A 21,182-nucleotide genomic window follows, 5' to 3' on the forward strand; every position below is an offset into this window, starting at 1 on the left:
GTATTAAGGAGGGCACGTATTGCATGGTGCACTGGGTGTTATATGCAACTAATGAATCATGGAACACTACATCAAAAACTAAGGATGTACTGTATGGTGACTAACATAACATAATAAAAAATTAAAAAATAAAAATATAAAAATAAAAATATAAAATAAATATAAATATATGTATAAATATACTATAAAAATAATGAATATATATGAATATAATATAAAAATATAAAATATTAAAAATTTAAAAATTAAAAAAAATTTTAAAAAGCAAAAAAATAAAATAATAATGTGATGCTGACACATCCACCCCTGGGTCCTAGAGTTCTGACGTCGTTCTCTTGACTTTCTGTTTCTTGTCTGCTGTCCTGGAGCCCCTCCTCTGTGTTTAAGTCACCATGTATTTCATACCACAGAGAGGAAGAAGATATTTATAATATGCATAACTGGCAGAGAGCTCATATCTAGAATCTGTAAAGAACTCCTATACATCAGTAAAACAAAGACAAACAACTGAATAGAAAAGTGGGCAAGATGGGGCGCCTGGGTGGCTCAGTCGTTAAGCGTCTGCCTTCGGCTCAGGGCGTGATCCCAGCGTTCTGGGATCGAGCCCCACATCAGGCTCCTCCATTGGGAGCCTGCTTCTTCCTCTCCCACTCCCCCTGCTTGTGTTCCCTCTCTCGCTGGCTGTCTCTATCTCTGTCAAATAAATAAATAAAATCTTTAACAAAAAAAAAAAAAAAGAAAGAAAGAAAAGCGGGCAAGAGACTTCACCAAAAAAGGATGCCCACGTGGCTAATAAGCATCCTAAATGTTCTACCTCATCAGGCATCAGGGAACGAAAATTAAAGTCATGAGCTACTACTACAGCTCCACTAGACTGGCCAAAGTTTTTTTTTTTAATCTTTTTAAAAATTATGTTAAATTAGCCAACGTATAGAACATCATTAGTTTTCGATGTAGTGTTCAATGATTCATTAGTTGCGTGTCACGCCCAGTGCTCATCACAACATGTGCCCTCCCTAATACCCATCACCCTGTTACCCCATCCCCTCACCCCCCTTCCCTCTGAAACCCTCAGTTTGTTTCCCAGAGTCCAGAGCGTCTCAAGGTTTGTCTCTCTCTCTCTGATTTCCCCCCCTTCATTTTTCCCTTCCTGCCCTTATTGTCCTCCTTGCTATTCCTTATGTTCCACATATAAGTGAAACCGTATGATAATTGTCTTTCTCTGCTTAACTTATTTCACTTAGCATAATCCCCTCCAGCTCCATCCATGTCGATGCAAATTGTGGGTATTCATCCTTTCTGATGGCTGAGTAATATTCCATTGTATATATATATTCCATTGTATATAAGAAGACCACATCTTATTTATCCATTCATCTGTTAAAGGACATCTCGGCTCCTTCCACAGTTTGGCTATTGTGGACATTGCTGCGATGAACATTGGGGTGCATGTACCCCTTCTTTTCACTACATCTGTATCTTTGGGGTAAATACCCAGTAGTGCAATTGCTGGGTCGTAAGGTTGGCTAAAGTTTTTTGAAAGACTGATAATATCAAGTGTTGGGAAGGATGTCAGGCTCTTAGATGCTTTCTCATGTTGTCGTTTAGAATATATTTGGTATAACTACTTTAGAAAACTAGCGTTATCTTCAAATTTTGAATGTTCATCTACTCTATGACATAGCGGTATCACTCATAAATAGAACAGAAACGCACACATATGTTCACCAAAAGACAGTAAAGAATGTCCAAAGCTACATTATTTGTAATAGCCAAGAATCAGAAACAACCGAACTGTTCATCAAAAGCAGGATAGATAGAATTGTGATCTGTTCATACAAAGGAAATGATCAGACTGCTCCTCTGCTTCACATCGTGGGTGACTTTCACAAACAACGCGTAGTGCCAGAAGCCAGACCCAAAAGAATTCATACTGTATGATTCCATTTATGCAATAAGAGGAGGAAGAGGGTAATCACGGGGAGGACCTGCTAGTCCAGAATTTCTTCCCGCCCAGAAGTATGTATTCTATCTTGTATTGTAAGACAGGAAATAAGCAAATAGGACGTCCCAGACCTGATATTTGTTGCATCTGTTGAAACCTAAGCAATGTTACGAGAACTTAACGTCCATTGGTGTTGCTACAGAAATAGGGTAATCTGTCCTCCAGAATCCGGCACCTCCTGTCTTTCCAAATAGCAGTGCCAAATCTTGCCGGCAGATGGCGCGCCTCGTACACATCTGTGCCGAATACCCAACAGGAATGTAAATTAATGTTCCCAGCTGTCCTACAAAGTTACTTTGTGTTTAGCTAAGTTGTTTTAAACTTCACCACTTCTTTCAGTCCTGGTTCTTCACAGGGACATAGTCACTGGAACTTGCATGTTTCAACTGCATGGTTTTCATTGGATCCCTTGGCTTCGTTTCCTCATTGAATTATGAATATTTTGCCTACACAGAGCTGCTTTAGAAATTTACGAGGTTTTGTTTTTTTACATTTTTGCTTATATTCACAACCACAAGGGCCTTTTCTTTTACCAGGTCCTGGTGCTAGAAGACCAGGATAACTTCTCCAGCAGCTCTCACGGGATTTGTGTTCCTCTTAAAAGGGTATCTTTCATGCCTCCTCTTCCTCCTCCTGCCTCGCCTTTTATGGTGCCCATCAGGCCGGGCCGGTTCTTTTCTCCTTGGTCTGACAGATAAACGCTGCCGGGTGACTCATGCTCCGTGCCTTCTATCCTGAACTGTGGGCTGAAGCTTTGTCCCTTTTACCTGCCCTCCTCTGTTCTGCGCTACTTTCTATTCATTAATTATTCATTAACTTCGGAGAGTAAGTCCAAAATATGTTCCTATGCACCCCCTTGTTTTCCTAAACGTGATAAACTCGCTAGTGAAAATGGGCAAACCTTCCCCCGTGTTAAGAGTTATTTCCTACCCTGGTTACTGCTGCTCCAGAACGTTAGGTTTCCCCTAGGACCGTGGGACATGTGATCTTTGGAGTCTTCCACAGCTTGGTCCTTGAGCACTTACCCCGTTCCTGTGCTAACAAGCGCTCAGTGCATTTGGGATAACTAGAGCATCAACAGAACATCTCCTGTATCTCGAAGGAATGTGACGTGGTGTAGTCAACAGTGTAGACTTTACAGTCAGGTAGCCCCATGTTCAAATCCGCATCCATTCCACCCTCCCAGCTGTAGGACTATGGGCAAGTCCCCCACTCTCCTCTCCTGTTAAGGTAGAAACGATCAGACCTCCAAGATTTGCTGTGATGATGAAATAGACCACACATTCACACATTAAAGCATCTGGGTACATGGTAGACCCCCACCTTTTTTTTTTTTTTTTAGATTTTATGTATTTATTTTTAAAAGAAAGTGTGCATGCATGCACAAGTGGTGTGGAAGGGGGAGGTTAGAAGGGGGCAGGAGGAGGAGCAGAGGGAGAGGAAGAGACAGAATCTTAAGCTAGGCATGGAGCGGAGGGAGGGCTGGATCTCATGAACCTAAGATCATGACCTGACCTGAAATCAAGAGTCAGTTGCCCAACCAACGGAGCCATCCAGGCACCCCAAGATTTTTTTTTTTAAGTAATCTCTACACCCACTGTGGGGCTCAAACTCATGACCCCGAGATCAAGAGTCGCATACTCTACAGACTGAGCCAGCCAGGAGCCCCCGTAGACCCTTTTTAAAAAGTAGTTATTATAGTTACAATCCAATGGAACATTTATCTTTCTGCGGTTTCATCTCAGAAATGATTTGATTTTAAAGCATGTGTTTATATCGCAGACTAAGATTCTGCACTTCAAGACTGCTCCTGGCATGCAATATTCTTTTGTATTCTTATCCTGTAACTTGGGAAAGGCTAAGCATTCTTTTTGTCTTTGCTTTTATGAACCACCTAAGCTAAAATTAAGATAGTCTTATGTTTTTATTTTTAACTTGACTTTGTTTCTTTGTCTTGCTTCTTCTGGATCCATTATAGTCATGAAATTTGGGGAGTGATTCTAACATAAGGTTTCCCAAGAGAAAAGGAGCTGAGGAGGGTTTCTCCCTTGGCTGGTACTTCCTGGGAAGGGGTAGAAGATAATGGAATAAACAATGGCATGTGGGACCTTGTGTGTATCTACCTGCCACCACCTCACTGGGATGCTGAAATTCGACTTAGTTCCGTATGCTTCCCCATAAAGTATCTCCAGGGGCTTTTATTGAGAGTTTTTGATACTTCAGTAATCTCCTTTACTCTCTTGCTTTTAGAATCTACAGTGTTCCAAGCAGTAATCTCTAAATCTTGCTTTCAGGACTCAGCTGTTTTTTGGGGGTTTTTTTAAGTTTATTCCATCACCTGGAGGTCCTTGGTATCTAAGCTTGTACCTCAGTAGATGTGTTTCTTTAAAGAATCACCTTCTCTGCATCCCTTTCTGGGGTATAAAGGCTCTGACGAATGCTCGTGTGTTCAAAGCCCTGCTTCTCCCTTTCCTCCCCTGGGAAATGCCCTGTTCTTCTCCAGAGGAGATGTTTCTCCTGGCAGCTCCTCCCATGGGACACTATTTGCCTTATGCTTGTTTCACAAAGAAGAAAATGGTTTATTTTTTTTTTTTCTGGTGCTCTTCTTCGTCCTGTATTCCTTTGATTAGAGAAATGCGCTTCCCTTACACAGAATCTGATTTTTGAAAATTCAGGGTTTTTTTTTTAATGTGGAGAAGCACAAAACCTCGCACGGCACAGATTACCTGCATATACTTTATCTGCTTTCTATTTCTTGAATCCCTTGAAGTTTTACATTTCAGAGCGCTATATTTTTGTCTTTCCCTTTCTAACACTACATCCTTATAATACACATTTCCTTACACAACTGCAAATAATAACGGTGATTTTAGGCAACCACACCAGCTACAAACTCTTGACCATACCTTCTATGTCAGGCTCTTCCGAGGTGCCTTTTAGACCTTGTCTTATTTAGTCCTCTGTGCTGGGCACTCTTCCTAGTACCATTTTCAAATGGAGCAGCCAAGGAGAAGGGAGGTCATTTCCCAGGGTCCCACAGCTGGGAACGGCAGAGCCTGGTCTACCAAACTCGGGTGTCCGGGCTCCTCACCACGGCCCAGATCATATTCTCTGGTGCAGAACGGAGACCTGACATTACAGTCAAAGCCTTTAGCTGTGTGTGCCAGAGGGGAGACAGAGATCCAGATGTAAGCCTTTTCTCACTCTGGCTCTAGAAAATCCCCCTTGTCCTCTTTCCGGATTGATTTCTCATCAGATTTCGATGATCAGCAACCTTCCCACAAAGCCTTTGCTTTTCGTTGTTGCTCCATATTCTTGCCAAGTTTCAGAGCTTCTATTTATTTATTTTTAAAGAGTTTATTTAGTTATTTATTTGAGAGAGAGCATGAGTGGGGTGGGGGGAGAGGCAGAGGCAGAGGGAGAAGCTCAGCAGGGAGCCCGAATCCCAGGACTCATGATCCCAGGGATCATGACCTGAGCCAAAGGCAGACACTTAACCAACTGAGCCACCCAGGCGCCCCCAAATTCCAGAGCTGTTAAAAGGAAACTCTCTGTTGTCTTAATAATACCAAAGAGATTGCATTCGTTTGTGGCCTGTTGAAACAAGTCTCCATCCCTGAGAGATCTTCTGAAGCCCATCTGAAATGAGATAGTGTCTCATCACGTGCTCTGGAGAATGACTGTGGATGTATTTTCATTCAATAAAATATGTTGTGGTTGAAGTTGTGGACCTGCCAAATTCACATACTGCCACATTCTGTTGTTCAAAACTCTCTTATCTTTTCATCTGTCTGGTGTTTCCTAAAGCTGCCTAAACATATTATGGGCACGCTAGACAATAAATCCTCAAAGCATTCCCTGCAGGCAGAGAGAAGCGGAAAGGAGACAATGTTGCCATCCCAAACATTACACACGAGCAAATGGAGACAGACGAGATTACCTGAAATTGACTGAGGTTGTAAACGAGTTGGCGGCGGAGGCAAGGCTACCATGTAGGCATTCCCTGATGCCATACCCCCTCCATTCCTTTTTTATTAAATATATTGTGAAGCTAAAGTAATTTTATTTTCTATTTTGTCTTTTCTTATATGTGAACAGCATACCCTTGATGAGCTCCAGAAGGCTCACTGGAGATGACGTTAGCTTGATAAGCCTCTGTTTCTGGCGGTCATGTGGATGCCCGGACAATCTCTGGCGTTCTTTGGCTTCTAGATGCATCGCCCCAGTCTTGCCTTCGTCTTCACGTGGGCTTCTCCCTCTGCGTGTGTCTTTGTGTCCTTTTAATAAGGACACCAGTCATATTGGATTAGGGGTCCCCCTACTCTAGTATGACATCTTCTTAACTAATTATATCAACAACAACTTTATTCCCAAATAAGGTCACATTCTCAAGTACTGGAGGTGAGGACTCGAACATATGAATTTGGGTGGGAGGATACAATTCAAGCCCTAATAGGTCCTACAAGGTTTCTTTTATTCCACCTTTTCTAACATTTCAACAACTTCCCCAACCTTTCATTAGATCAGTAGTCTATAATATTCTTGTCACCAAATCAATGTGAAAACTTGTGCTTTTTTTTTTTTTTTTTGAAGATGTTTGTCCTCAACTTCATTCTGGAATCTATGAAAATTCAGCTATGAACTATAGCCTCAGAGTCTCTAAGCTAATGGATTTGTATTTGTAGGTTGTTTCTTCCTCCCTCCTCAGCTTCTCCTGCTTCCTTCCATCAGGCAGCTGGCTCCCACTTTGTGTCAGACATTGTAAGGTGCTGGGATGCCAAGGCCAATGAGGCAGCCTTGGACCCTGCCTTTATAGAGCCCAGCACTAAAGGGATTGGCCCCAAGTTACCAGCGTGGGGGATATTCCCTGAGCAAGGAAGGTTCACAGCTCCATGGGAGCCAAGTCAGGTGTTCACAGAGGCTCCCAACCCAGCCTGAGGTGTCAGGGAACAGAGCAGGGTTTAAGATGAGAAAGCCAAGTGCCCAAGCCACACCATTTAAGGAGGCACTCACTCTTGGGTGCCCACCCTACATTTGCCTGCCCCTTAAATGGTGTGTCCTAGGTGTCTCTCTGCTCCCACTCTAGTCCTGGCCCTTGTCAGGGATGCCTTCCTAAAGGAGGAGACTGCTAAGCTAAAACTAAAAGAGGGATAGTAGTTAGAAAGATGAATGGAAGTTTGCCAGGCAGCGATGGAAGAAAGAAAGAACATTCCAGCTAGAAGGCCCACCAAACACCCAGGAGAAAGATCCACAAGACACGAAGGGGAAGCTGGAAGGATTCTGGTGTCAGGGAAGCCAGAGGGGTTTAGGTGACATTCAAGAGTTATCTGAACTCATCAAGTCCAGGGAAACTCAGGTCCCAGCAAAGCCACTGTCACCTCTGTACCACCGTTGTACGTGGTTGGATGAGGGACAGAGCCTTGGTGAGAATTGGAAAAGGTGCCCTTTCTTCCAGGCAGAGATAGCTTTGTGTCTAAGTGCAACAGCTCATTCTGCAGAGCAGGGGCTGGACTGAAACTCCCAGTTGCCCCCTCGGCCAGGTGTCCATCAGAACTTAGGCACAGAGGAAGGGGCAGGTGCAGAGCCAGGCCCTGCCGACAGGAGTTGAGCTCCTTAGTGCTGGACCAGGACTCCAAAACCATGCCCTAGATGGCCTGGTGGGCAGCGCTCAGCTTGGCTGGAGGATTGGCCTTTCTATTCTAGCCCACCTTTGACACACTCTGAATTCCACTCATCTGGGTAACTTTGGAAGCTATAGAGAACTTACCTTTCTTCTATAACTCACCAGTCCTCCAACTAATTTCCTTAACCACAGCTTCTTGGCTTGAAACAATCATCCAAAGGAAAAAGATTCTGGGTTTGTCACCAGTTTCTGGATTCTTCCATATCGGCATTCTGCAGAGGTCATAATAAGAAATATATTAACATATTTAAGCTTACAGAGTATTTATCAGAATACAACATTAAGAATGATTTTCTATGGCTTTTCTCTCCATGAATTTCTTGCTTTCTCGTTAGCATTATACTTTTCATAGATCTGGGCACTCCCCCAGGAGACCCAAGCCTTAGAGCTCATCAGGAAACATGCTTACAGCTCTGCAAGATTAGAGTGAGGCCAGTAGCTCAGTGTTCAAGCCCAATTTATGGCCTCCCTTGGGAATGCCCATCGCTGAGTGTCAGGTGCATAAGGACCTACAACATGCTCTGCTCTAATCCTCTGCCCGAAAACAGACGGGTAGGATTGCCTAATCACGCAGGACCCATTTAAAGCCAAAGCACACGTCCTGTTCTGACTTGCTTTGTGCTGGTTAGCTGTGACTGGCTCAAGGATGATATTAAGAGAAAAATATTTTGGTTTTCGTTTAACATTATTACAATTATTTTTTAAATAAAAAATTACTAGCTTTACAGGTACTGCTAAATCTCATCCTTTTTTGGTTTCACTTCCAAATGTTCACAGACTTTTTTGAAGGACAGATTTATTGAGCTGTAATTAACATGCCATACAACTCACCCAACTGAAATCCACGATTCAGTGGTTTTCAGTATATTAACAAGAGGTGTGCAAGCATTACCACAATCATTTTCACTTCTTCATCCCATTGACAATCTATTACCATGTTCCCCCAGCCTCTGACAGCTACTAATCTATTTTCTGTCTCTATGGAGTTGCCGGTTTGAGACATTTCATATACATGGAATCATACAATGTGTGGCCTTTTGTGACTTGCCTTTTTTTTTTTTTTTTTCCGTTTTCTTTTTTTAACACAGTGTTAGTTTCAGGTGTACAATTGAGTGACTCAACATTTCCATGTATCACCCCGTGCTCATCCCAACAAGTGCACTCCCCCTACCCATCACCTACTTTACCCATCCCCCATCCACCTCCCCCCTAGCAACCATCAGTTTGTTCTCTAGTGTTAAGAGTCTGTTTTTTTTTAATTTTTAAAAAATAATTAAATTTTTTTTATTTTAAGAATATATATTTGCGAGAGAGAGAGTGCGCACAAGCAGGGGGGAGGGGCAGAGGGAGAGGGAGAAGCAGCCTCCCCACTGAGCAGGGAGCACGATGAGGGCCTCGATCCCAGGACCCCAAGATCATAACATGTGTTAAAGGCTGATGCTTAACAACTGAGCCGCCCAGGCACTCAGAGATCTTTTTTAAGTAATCTCTACACCAACCATTACAACCCCTAGATCAAGAGTTGCGTGCTCTACATGCTGAGCCAGCCAGCCGCCCCAAGAGTCTGTTTCTTAATTTGTGTCTTTTTTTCCCCTTTGCTTGTTTGTTTTGTTTCTTAAATTCCACATGTGAGTGCAGTCATATGGTATTTGTCTTGGTCTGACTTACTTTGCTTAGCATTTTCATTATACCCTCTAGCTCCATCCATGTCATTGCAAATGGCAGGATTTCATTCTTTTTTATGGCTGAATAATATTCCATTGTATATATACACCACAGTCATCAATCAATGGACATTTGGGCTGTTTCCACAGTTTGGCTATTGTAATTAATGCTACTGTAAACATAGGGGTGCATGTACCCCCTTTGAATTAGTGTTTTTATGTTCTTTGGATAAATACCCATAAGTGGGATTGCTGGATGGTAGGGTAGTTCAATTTTTAACTTTTTGAGGAACCTCCATACTGTTTTCCACAGTGGCTGCACCAGTTTGCATTCCCACCAACAGTCCAGGAGTGTTCCTTTTTCTCCACATCCTCACCAACAACTATTGTTTCTTATGTTGTTGATTTTAGCCATTCTGACAGGTGTGAGGTAGTATCCCATTGTGGTTTTGATTTGTATTTCCCTAATGGTGAGTGATGGTGAACATCTGTTTAGGTGTCTGTTGGCCATCTGTATATCTTCTTTGGAAGATTGTTCATGTCTTCTGCCCATTTTGTAATTGAATTATTCATTTTTTGAGTGTTGAGTTTTATAAATTCTTTATATGCTAAAGATACTAGCCCTTTATTGGATGTGTCATTTGCAAATATCTTTTCCCATTCCCTAGGTTGCCTTTTTAGTTTTTTTTATTGTTTTCTTCACTATGCAGAAGCTTTTTGTTTTGACCCAGTCCCAGTAGTTATATTTGCTTTTGTTTCCCTTGCCTCAGACATATCTGGAAAGAAGTTGCATCAGCCATTGTCAAAGAAGTTACTGCCTATGTTCTCGTCTAGGATCTTTTTAGTTTCAGGTCTCACATTTAGATCTTTAATCCATTTGGAATTTATTTTTGTGTGTGGTGTAAGAAAGTGGTCCAGTTTCATTCTCTCTCTCTCTTCTATAAAGATTTTATTTATCTATTTATTTATTCATTTATTTATTTATTTTGGAGAGAGAGAGGGAGAGCACACAAGCAGGGGGAGGGGCAGAGGGAGAGGGAAAGAGTCTTAAGCAGACTCTGCACTGAGTGTGGAGCCCAATGTGGGGCTTGATCCCATGACCCTGAGATTATGACCTGAGTTGAAACCAAGAGTCAGATGCTTAACTATACTGAGCCACCTGGGTGCCCCCAGTTTCACTCTTTTGCCTGATGCTGTCCAGTTTTCCCAACACCATTTGTTGAAAAGACTGTCTTTCTTCCATTAGATTTTCTTTCCTGCTTTGTTGAAGATCCATTGACCTTGGAGTTGTGGGTTTATTTCTGGGTTTTCTATTCTTGTGCCAGTACCATACTGTTTTTATAATAAAACTTGAAGTCTGGAATTGCTTTGCTTTGCTTTTTCAAGAATGCTTTGGCTATTTGGGATCCTTAGTGGTTTCATACAAATTTTAGGATTGTTCTTCTTCTGTGAAAAATGCTGTGGTATTTTGACAGGGACTGCATGAAATGTGTAGATTGCTTTGGGTAGTATAGACGTTTTAACAATATTTGTTCTTCCAATCCATGAGCATGGAATATCTTTCCATTTCTTTGTGTTGTCTTCAATTTCTCTCATCAGTGTTCTATAGTTTTCAAGTACAAGTCTTTCATCTCTTTGGTTAGGTTTATCCTTGGTATCTTATTATTTTTGGTGCAATTGTGAATGGGACCATTTTCTTAATTTCTTTTTCTGCTGCCTCATTATTGGCATATAGATATGCAATGGATTTCTGTACATTGGTTTTGTATCCTGCAACTTTACTGAATTCATCAGTTCTAGCAGTTTTTTGATGGAGTCTTTGGGTTTTCTATATACGGTATCATGTCATCTGCACATAGTAAAAGTTTTACTTCTTCCTTACTGATTTGGATGCCTTTTATTTCTTTGTGTTGTCTCATTGCTGTGGCTAGGACTTCCAGTACTGTGTTGAATAAAAGTGGTGAGAGTGGACACCTTGTCTTTTTCCTGACCTTGGGGAAAAACTAGTGTGATGCTAGCTGTGGGTTTTTAATATATGGCCTTTATTGTGTTGAGCTTTGTTCCCTCTAAACCTACTTTATTGATGATTTTTGTCATGAGTAGATGTTATATTTTGTCAAATTTTTTTTCTGAATCTATTGAAATTATCATCTGGTTCTTATCCTTTCTCTTATTGATATGATGTATCACGTTGATTGATTTGTGAATATTGAACCACCCTGGCAGCCCAGGAATAAATCCTTCTTGATTGTGGTGAATGATTTTTTAATGTGTTGTTGGATTTAGTTTGCTAGTATTTTGTTGAGGATTTTGGCATCTATGTCCATCAGGGATATTGGCCTGTAGTTCTCTTTTTTAGTGGAGTCTTTGTCTGGTTTTGGTATCAGGGCAATACTGGCCTCATAGAATGAATTTGGGAGTTTTCCTTCCTTTTCTATTTTTTGAAATAGTCTGAGAATAAGAGGTATTAACTTTTCTTTGAATGTTTGGTAGAATTCACCTGTGAAGCCATCTGGTCCTGGACTTTTGCTTGTTGGGAGGGTTTTGATGACTTATTCAGTTCCATTGCTGGTTATGGGTCTTTTCAAATTTTCTATTTCTTCCTGTTTCGGTTTTGGTAGTTTATATGTTCCTAGGAATTTATCCATTTCTTCTAGGTTGTTCAATTTGTTGGCATATAGTTTTTCATAATATTCCCTTGTAATTATTTGTATTTCTGTGGTGTTGGTTGTTATTTCTTCTCTCTCAATCGTAATTTTATTTATTCGAGTCCTTTCTCTTTTTTTCTTGATAAGCCTGGCTAGCGGTTTATTAATTTTATTGATTCTTTTCAAAGAACCCGTTCCTAGTTTCATTGAACTGTTCTGTTGTTTTTTTAGTTTCTACATCATTTATTTCTACTCTAATCTTTATTATTTCCTTCCTTCTGCTGGTTTTAAATTTTATTTGTTGTTCTTTTTGTAGCTCCTTTAGGTATAAGGTTAGGTTGTTTGTGACTGACCTTTTCCCTTGGCGTACTTTTTTCAAGGTTCGTGCATTCTTTAACATGTATCAGTACTTCCTTTTGATGGTCGAGTAATATTCCATTGTATGGATATACCACATTTTATTTACTCATTGCTCAGAATGGACATTCCTTGGGGCACGTTTGGGTTGTTTGTGCTTTTTGACTCTTACGAATAGTACCGTTATGAACATTGTGTACAAGTTTTTATGTGGATACATGTCTTCCTTTCTTTTGGGCATATATGTAGGAGTGGGATTACTGGGTCCTACCATAATTCTGTTTAAACTTTTGAGGAGCTGCCACTATTTTCCAAAGTAACTGCATGATTTTACATTTCCAACAGCAGTACGAAAGGGTTCCAGGTGTCCCGCTTCCTTGCCAACACTTCTTACTATCTTTCTTTATCATTATTACAGCCACTGTCCTAGTGGGTGTGAGGTAGTATCTCATTGTGGTTTCGATATGCATCTCCTTGATGATTAATGGTAATGAACATCTTCTTATGTGCTTATTGACTATTTGTGTATCTTTGGAGAAATGGCTGTTTAGAAACTTTACACATCTTTAAATTGGGTTGTCTTTTTATTTTGTTGCAAGAGTTGTTTATATATTACTTGAATACAAGTCCCTCATCAGAAATATGATTGGTAAAACTTTTCCACAAGCCATTTTTTAAACTTACTAATACTATTTTTAAAGATGAGTGGTCCATTAAATATGATTATGACAGCACTCAGCCACTAAAAGTGGTGCTATAGCATTCATTGCCACATTTCAATATAGGATTAAGTGAAAGAAACAGGTTCTAAAACATTATGATCCTTTTAAAAAATATTCATAGAAAATCATCTGGAAGTGTATATATCAAGGTGTACAGCACTATCTTTGGTTGTTGCAATTATATATATATTTTTTTATTTTTCTATATCTTTTATTTTCATGATGAATATGTATTATTCTTATAATAAATGATTTTCAAATTCTCTAAAAGCTCAGCTGGATAAGCAAATGCCTTCCTCAGGCTCATGAGTTTGACTGATTTTGCCTAATATTTGGATGTTCCAAAATCTTACACAGGTGAGTGTGAAACCACAGCGGAGCCCATTTCAACAGAAGAACAGCCCAAAGCTGTAGCGCTCAGTTCCGTATAGACCAGTGGTTGGGAGGGGAAGGGAAAAGGTATGATGACGTATAGACATTTAATTCCAACCTGTATGACTTGCCTTAGTTTGCAGATCATTTCAGACATCTTCCTTGGTTCTGCAGCAACTGTTGGACACCAAGGTTCAGAGATGTTATGTTCTTGCCCAAGGTTGTGTGGTCTTGTCTGTAAGGGTGCTCCAACTGGGGGGCATCTGGGGGGCTCAGTCGGTTGAGCATCCAACTCTTGATTTCAGCTCAGGTCATGATCTCAAGATCGTGAGATTGAGCCCCACATCGGGCTCCACACTGGGTGTGGAGCCTGCTAGAATTTTCTCTCTCCGTCTCCCTCTGCTAGTTGCGCACACGTTCTCTCTCTCTCTCTCTTAAAAACAAAAAAACCCTACAGTTTGGGTTTTCTGCTCCTGCTGCGGTACTTGTAACTGATGGTCCTGCCTCTCGTCCTGGGTTCTTCTTTTATAAAATTGTTTCCAAGGGTCAGGTATCTGAAGGATGACTTTCGAATACCTGAAAAAGTGTGTTAACCTGAAGCGACATGCTGTGTTTTGGGCTAAGACAGTAGGTAAATGGCTACAAGTTGTCCCTGTTCTGCACCATTACAGACTCTCAAATGCTTTTCTTTCATACTCTATCTCGGGAAAGGAACAATTGTTGTTATATGAATTAACTTATGTCTTGTTATTGCGTTTTTTTTTTTCATTTATAAGCTTGATTACTAAGCTTTGAATATTGCTTCCTTTTAAAGCTGTTGCTCAAATGAAGTCATCTTGGCATTTGTATTTGCTTTATTACCCTTTTATGATTGGTACAGCGGCCTTGCAAACAAAAGACCTATTATTTCCTTGGCACATGCTTCGTCATTTATGAACACGAGAACGGAAGAAGATGATTTTTTTTTCCTTTGCTCACATATTTGTGGCATTGTTGGGGTTCTCTAGGCCAAATTAGATGGAAAAAAATCTAAAGTCATTTTGAAAGTATGTAGCTTTCTCTAGATTCTAGGCCAGAGGTTAGCAGACTTCTTCTGTAAAGGCCCAGGTAGTAAATATTTCAGACTTCGTAGGTGTCTGTTGCAACTACTCAACTCTGCCCTTGTGGTGCAAAAGCAGTCAGAGACAAAGCGTAAACAAGTGGGTGTGGCTGCATGCCAATAAAACTTTATTTACAAAAATAGACAGGGAGCAGATTTGGTGCACAGGCCACGGTTTGCTGACTTCTGTTTTCAATTGTGAGTGATTTGTTATCAGCCGTATGCTTCAAAGCCTCTTTCTGTCACTCAAGATGCTGGTGGATTTTCTCTTCAAAAGCAAAATATGATACTTACAAAGCTAATTATTACTCATGACATCCAAAGCTCAGTAAGAGTCAGAAGGCAAGTCTGGTATTACTCGGTCACCTGCTTACCTCTTCCTTTCCAAGGTGAAGAGTGGCTGCAGGCTACAGCCTGGACCCTGTTTGGTCCAGGAACATATCCCTGACCGCTTCCTGTGTGTGAAACCTCTTTCCAATTAGAGAAGGTATCCCAGTTCATAAGCTGTCCGGTCAGGATTTTATTTCACTGGGACCATCTGAACCTCAGATCTAAAGAGCATCTTTACTTTTTTCAATCAATTCCTTTGAAACTTATTAGAGAACAAAAATAGTCGTGAAAATTTTCCAGTGACTGAGTTGAAAACAACACCCCCTTTTTTTTTTTTTTTTTTTTTGTGATTTCCTAGTCACTTTCTCACATTATGACTCCATTTACCCATGGGCGGTTGGGAATTATAAGATCTTTTTGTAATAAAGATTCTAGGGTAAAGCTAACACAGAAAGGGTGGGTACCTTTCCTGATGAATTTGATATATAAAGTTTTTCCATGCAAGGAAAATTTCTATTTCTTCACAAATATTTTAGAGAAGAGTGTTTTTAAATGTCTGCTGTTATGTTTGCTGAACAAAATATAGGGATATGTTTTTTTATGTGACAGGGTTTTATCAAAAAGCGACAAGGATTTTTTTCCACTGCCACCTTAATTCATAATTTTTAAATTAACATTTTTCTGATGTCAAAGTAATATAATTTTTTAGAAGAAAATATGGGAAATTTAGAAAGTGTAAATAAGAAAAGTAAAATCACAACCAATCCCTTAAAGGTAAGTATTGCTCATATTTCACTGGCCATTTAGACTGCTCTTGATGCACGTGTGCATATCGATTTGATATAACATTTTCACCTGCAGGAGATATTATACAAAGCATTTTTGTATTCTGCCTTTTCTACTTCTTTGTTGGTAAATCCAGATCAACATTAACTTTAATGGCTATGTGGCGTTCCACAGTATAGATGTCCTTGTTGTAATCTGCTTGGATGATCTTCTATTTGTATATTTTAAGTGCCTTGTACTTTTCCACTATTACAAAGAGTGCTTAGGTAAACATTCTTGTACATATCTTCTTGTCCTGCCAGCATATCTCTTTAAGATAAATTGCTAAAGTGCCATTAGCAGAAATATGTGTGTACTTATGTATGTATATAATTTTGATATAGAAAAGTTTATGCTCAGGGGCGCCTGGGTGGCACAGCGGTTAAGCGTCTGCCTTCGGCTCAGGGCGTGATCCCGGCGTTGTGGGATCGAGCCCCACATCAGGCTCCTCCGCTATGAGCCTGCTTCTTCCTCTCCCACTTCCCCTGCTAGTGTTCCCTCTCTCGCTGGCTGTCTCTCTCTCTGTCGAATAAATAAATAAAATCTTTAAAAAAAAAAAAAAGAAAGAAAAGTTTATACTCAAATTATACTCTTTCTAACAGTTCATGATAGTGCTTTATACCCTCACCAGTACTGGGAAATTTCTATAATTTCTCAACAGATCAGTTATCAGCCTCTCGGCATCCTTTGTGGTTGCTATTATGGTTTGCTAAGTATTCTATGTTTTTTAAACCAACACCTACGTAGCACTTACTATGTGTCAGAGACTGTTCTAGGTGTTTTTATGAATATTAGCTTATTTAATCTTCATAACCCAATAAAGTAGGCACTGTTAGTATTCTTTTTTTTTTTTTTTTTTTTTTTTTTTTTTTTAATTAATAATGATTTTTTATTATATTATGTTAGTCACCATACAGTACATCCCCGGTTTTCGATGTAAGGCTCGATGATTCATTAGTTGTGTATAACACCCAGTGCACCATGCAATATGTGCCCTCCTTACTACCCATCACCGGTCTATCCCATTCCCCCACCCCCCTCCCCTCTGTAGCCCTCAGTTTGTTTCTCATAGTCCATAGTCTCTCATGTTTCATTCCCCCTTCTGATTACCCCCCCTTTCTTTATCCCTTTCTTCCCCTACTGATCATTCTAGTTCTTATGTTCCATAGATGAGAGAAATCATATGATAGTTGTCTTTCTCTGCTTGACTTATTTCACTAAGCATTATCTCCTCCAGTGCCGTCCATGTTGTAGCAAATGTTGAGAACTCATTCTTTCTGATTGCTGAGTAATATTCCATTGTATATATGGACCACAACTTCTTAATCCAGTCATCTGTTGAAGGGCATCTCGGCTCCTTCCACAATTTAGCTATTGTGGACATTGCTGCTATGAACATTGGGGTGCATATGGCCCTTCTCTTCACTACGTCTGTATCTTTGGGGTAAACACCCAGTAGTGCAATGGCTGGATCATAGGGTAGCTCAATTTTTAACTTTTTAAGGGACCTCCACACGGTTTTCCAGAGTGGCTGTACCAACTTGCATTCCCACCAACAATGTAGGAGGGATCCCCTTTCTCCACATCCTCTCCAACAATTGTTGTTTCTTGCCTTGTCTATTTTTGCCATTCTAACTGGCGTAAGGTGGTATCTCAGTGTGGTTTTGATTTGAATTTCCTTGATGGCTAATGATTTTGAACATTTTTTCATGTGTCTGTTAGCCATTTGTATGTCTTCATTGGAAAAGTGTCTGTTCATATCTTCTGCCCATTTTTTGATTTGTTTATTTGTTTCTCGTGTATTGAGTTTGAGAAGTTCTTTGTAGATCTTGGATACCAGTCCTTTATCTGTAGTGTCATTTGCAAATATATTCTCCCATTCCGTGGGCTGCCTCTTAGTTTTTCTGACTGTTTCCTTGGATGTGCAGAAACTTTTAATCTTGATGAAGTCCCATAAATTCATTTTATCTTTTGTTTCTTTTGCCTTTGGGGATGTGTCATGAAAAAGGTTGCTTAGGCTGATGTCGTAGAGGTTGCTGCCTATGTTCTCCTCTAGAATTTTGATGGATTCCTGTCTCACATCGAGGTCTTTCATCCATTTGGAGTTTATTTTTGTGTATGGTGTGAGATAGTGGTCAAGTTTCATTCTTTTGCACGTAGCTGTCCAATTTTCCCAGCACCATTTATTGAAGAGACTGTCTTTTTCCCACCGGATGTTTTTTCCTGCTTTATCAAATATTAGTTGCCCAAAGAGCTGAGGGTCCATTTCTGGGCTCTCTATTCTGTTCCATTGGTCTATGTGTCTGTTTTTGTGCCAGTACCATGCTGTCTTTGTGATCACAGCTTTGTAGTACAGCTCGAAATCCGGCATTGTGATGCCCCCAGCTTTGTTTTTCCTTTTCAACAGTTCCTTGGAGATTCGGGGTCTTTTCTGGTTCCATACAAATTTAAGGACTATTTGTTCCAGTTCTTTGAAAAACGTTCTCGGTATTTTGATCGGGATAGCATTGAAAGTGTAGATTGCTCTGGGTAGCATGGACATTTTAACTATGTTAATTCTTCCGATCCATGAGCATGGAATATCTTTCCATCTTTTTATGTCTTCCTCAATGTCTTTTAAGAGTGATTTATAGTTTCTAGAATAAAGGTCCTTTACGTCTCTGGTTAAGTTAATTCCAAGGTAACGTATGGTTTTTGGTGCTATTGTAAATGGGATGGATTCCCTGATTTCTCTTTCTTCGTTCTCGTTATTCGTGTACAGAAATGCAACTGATTTCTGAGCATTGATTTTGTATCCCGCCACGTTACTGAATTGCTCTATAACTTCTAATAGTTTGGGAGTGGCTTCTTTTGGGTTTTCCATATAGAGTATCATGTCGTCTGCGAAGAGAGACATTTTGACTTCTTCTTTGCCGATTTGAATACCTTTGATCCCTTTTTGTTGTCTGATTGCTGTTGCAAGGACTTCTAGTACTATGTTGAATAATAGTGGCGAGAGTGGGCATCCTTGTCGTGTTCCTGATCTTAAGGGAAAGGCTTCCAGCTTTTCCCCATTGAGAATAATATTTGCAGTAGGCTTTTCATAGATGGCTTTTATGAGATTGAGAAATGTACCTTCTATTCCTACACTCTGAAGGGTTTTAATCAGGAAAGGATGCTGTATTTTGTCAAATGCTTTTTCGGCATCGATTGAGAGGATCATATGGTTCTTGAGTCTTTTCTTGTTGATATGATGTATCACGCTGATTGATTTGCGAATATTGAACCACGCTTGCATCCCAGGTATGAATCCCACTTGATCGTGGTGGATAATCCTTTTAATGAACTGTTGGATTCTATTAGCAAGTATCTTGTTGAGGATTTTGGCGTCCATATTCATTAGGGAAATCGGTCTGTAATTCTCCTTTTTGAGGGGGTCTTTGCCTGGTTTGGGGATCAATGTAATATTGGCCTCATAGAATGAGTTTGGTAGCTTTCCTTCTGTTTCTATTTTTTGAAAAAGCTTTAGGAGAATAGGTATTATTTCTTCTTTGAATGTTTGGTAGAATTCCCCAGGAAAACCGTCCGGGCCTGGAGTTTTGTTATTTGGAAGGTTGTTTATCACTGACTCAATTTCTTCATAATTAATTGGCCTGTTTAAGAAATCAATTTCTTCCGGTTTCAATCTTGGTAGTTTATAGGTTTCCAGGAAGGATTCCATCTCTTCCAGATTGCTTAGTTTATTGGCATATAGCTGTTGATAAAAATTTCTAATAATCCTTCCAATTTCAATGGTGTTCGTCGTGACCTCTCCTTTTTCATTCATAATTTTAATAATCTGGGTCCTTTCTCTTTTCTTTTGGATAAGTCTTGCCAGTGGTCTGTCAATTTTATTGATTCTCTCCAAGAACCAGCTTCTAGTCCTGTTGATCTGCTCTACTGTACTTCTGGTTTCTGCTTGATTGATTTCAGCTCTAATTTTGGTCAACTGCTTCCTTGTGCGTGGATTAGGCCTGTCCCTCTGTTGCTGTTCCAGCTTCTTGAGGTGAGAATATAAAAACTGCATTTTAGATTTTTCTATTCTTTTGAGTGAGGCTTGGATGGCTATGTATTTCCCCCTTAGGACTGCCTTTGCAGTATCCCATAGGTTTTGGACTGTTGTATTTTCATTCTCATTGGTCTCCATAAATTGTTTAATTTGATTTTTGATTTCCTGGTTTATCGAGTCATTCCTGAGCAGGATGGTTCTTAGTCTCCAAGTGTTTGAGTTTCTTCCAAATTTTTCCTTGTGGTTGAGTTCCAATTTCAGAGCGTTGTGGTCTGAGAATATGCAGGGGATAATTTCAATCTTTTGGTATCGGCTGAGACCTGTTTTGTGTCCCAGAACATGGTCTATTCTTGAAAATGTTCCATGGGCATTAGAATAGAATGAGTATTCTTTGGTTCTGGGGTGTAGTGTTCTATATATATCTAAGAGGTCCAACTCGTCGAGTATGGCATTCAAAGCCTTTGATTCTTTGCTTAGTTTTTGCCAGGGTGTTCTGTCTATTTCTGAGAGTGGAGTGTTGAGGTCCCCTACTATTAATGTATTTTTATCTATATGTCTCTTTATTCTGGTTAAGAGTTGCCTTGTGTATCTTGCTGCTCCCCTGTTGGGGGCATATATATTTATAATTGTCATATCCACTTGTTGAATACTTCCTTTAAGAATAATATAGTGCCCTTCTGCATCTCTAACTATAGTCTGTAGTTTAAAATCCAATTTATCTGATATGAGAATTGCTACCCCAGCTTTCTTTTGAGGTCCATTTGCGTGAAAGATGGTACTCCATCCCCTTACTCTCAGTCTGAATGCATCTTTGGGTTCGAAATGAGTCTCTTGTAGACAGCAAATGGATGGGTCATTTCTTTTTATCCAATCTGCAACCCTGTGGCGTTTGAAACCAGAATTTAAACCATTAATGTTCAGGCTGAGTACTGAGAGATATGCTTTTAATTCTGCCATGTTGTCAGTAAAGTCTTTGTTTGTATTGGCTGTGACTTTCTGTTTTGTATCACTCTTGGGGCCTTTTTACTTTTATAGAACCCCCCGTAATACCTCCTGTAGGGCTGGTTTCGTGGTTACGAAATTGGCTAGTGACTGTCGATTCTGAAATGTCTTTATTTCTCCATCAATTCTGAATGACAGCCTTGCTGGATAAAGGATCCTTGGCTGCATGTTTTTCTCTGAAAGAGCTTTAAAAATGCTCCCCCAACCCTTTCTCTCATTCCAGGTCTGTGTAGACAGGTCTGATGTAATTCTGATGCCTTTGCCTTGGTACGTGAGAAATTTCTTTGCCCTGGCCGCTTTCAATACTGTATCCTTGGATCTCATATTTGCGAGTTGCACTATGACGTGACGTGGTGTAGGTCTGTCATGGTTGAGCTTGGGAGGGGTCCTCTCTGCCTCTTGGACACGAATTTTTGTTTCCCTTGCTAGATTAGGGAAGTTTTCAGCT

General features: G+C 40.1%; 1 protein-coding gene and 1 long non-coding RNA gene across 4 annotated transcripts in view; one reads left to right on the forward strand and one right to left on the reverse strand.

Annotated features, from left to right (window-relative positions):
• Positions 1-21,182, forward strand: part of TTC23 (tetratricopeptide repeat domain 23) — a 99,896-nt gene that overhangs the window by 27,956 nt on the left and 50,758 nt on the right. The window lies entirely within an intron of this gene.
• On the reverse strand, positions 5,843-8,177 carry LOC123001668 (uncharacterized). Its single transcript, XR_006410786.3, has 3 exons — positions 8,098-8,177; positions 7,773-7,900; positions 5,843-6,282 (listed from the first exon to the last, which is right to left on the reverse strand). It is a non-coding gene; the product is annotated as an uncharacterized LOC123001668 (long non-coding RNA).

The sequence above is a fragment of the Ursus arctos genome, unplaced genomic scaffold (genome assembly GCF_023065955.2).
Source record: "Ursus arctos isolate Adak ecotype North America unplaced genomic scaffold, UrsArc2.0 scaffold_28, whole genome shotgun sequence".
In the NCBI taxonomy this organism is placed as follows: Eukaryota; Metazoa; Chordata; class Mammalia; order Carnivora; family Ursidae; genus Ursus; species Ursus arctos.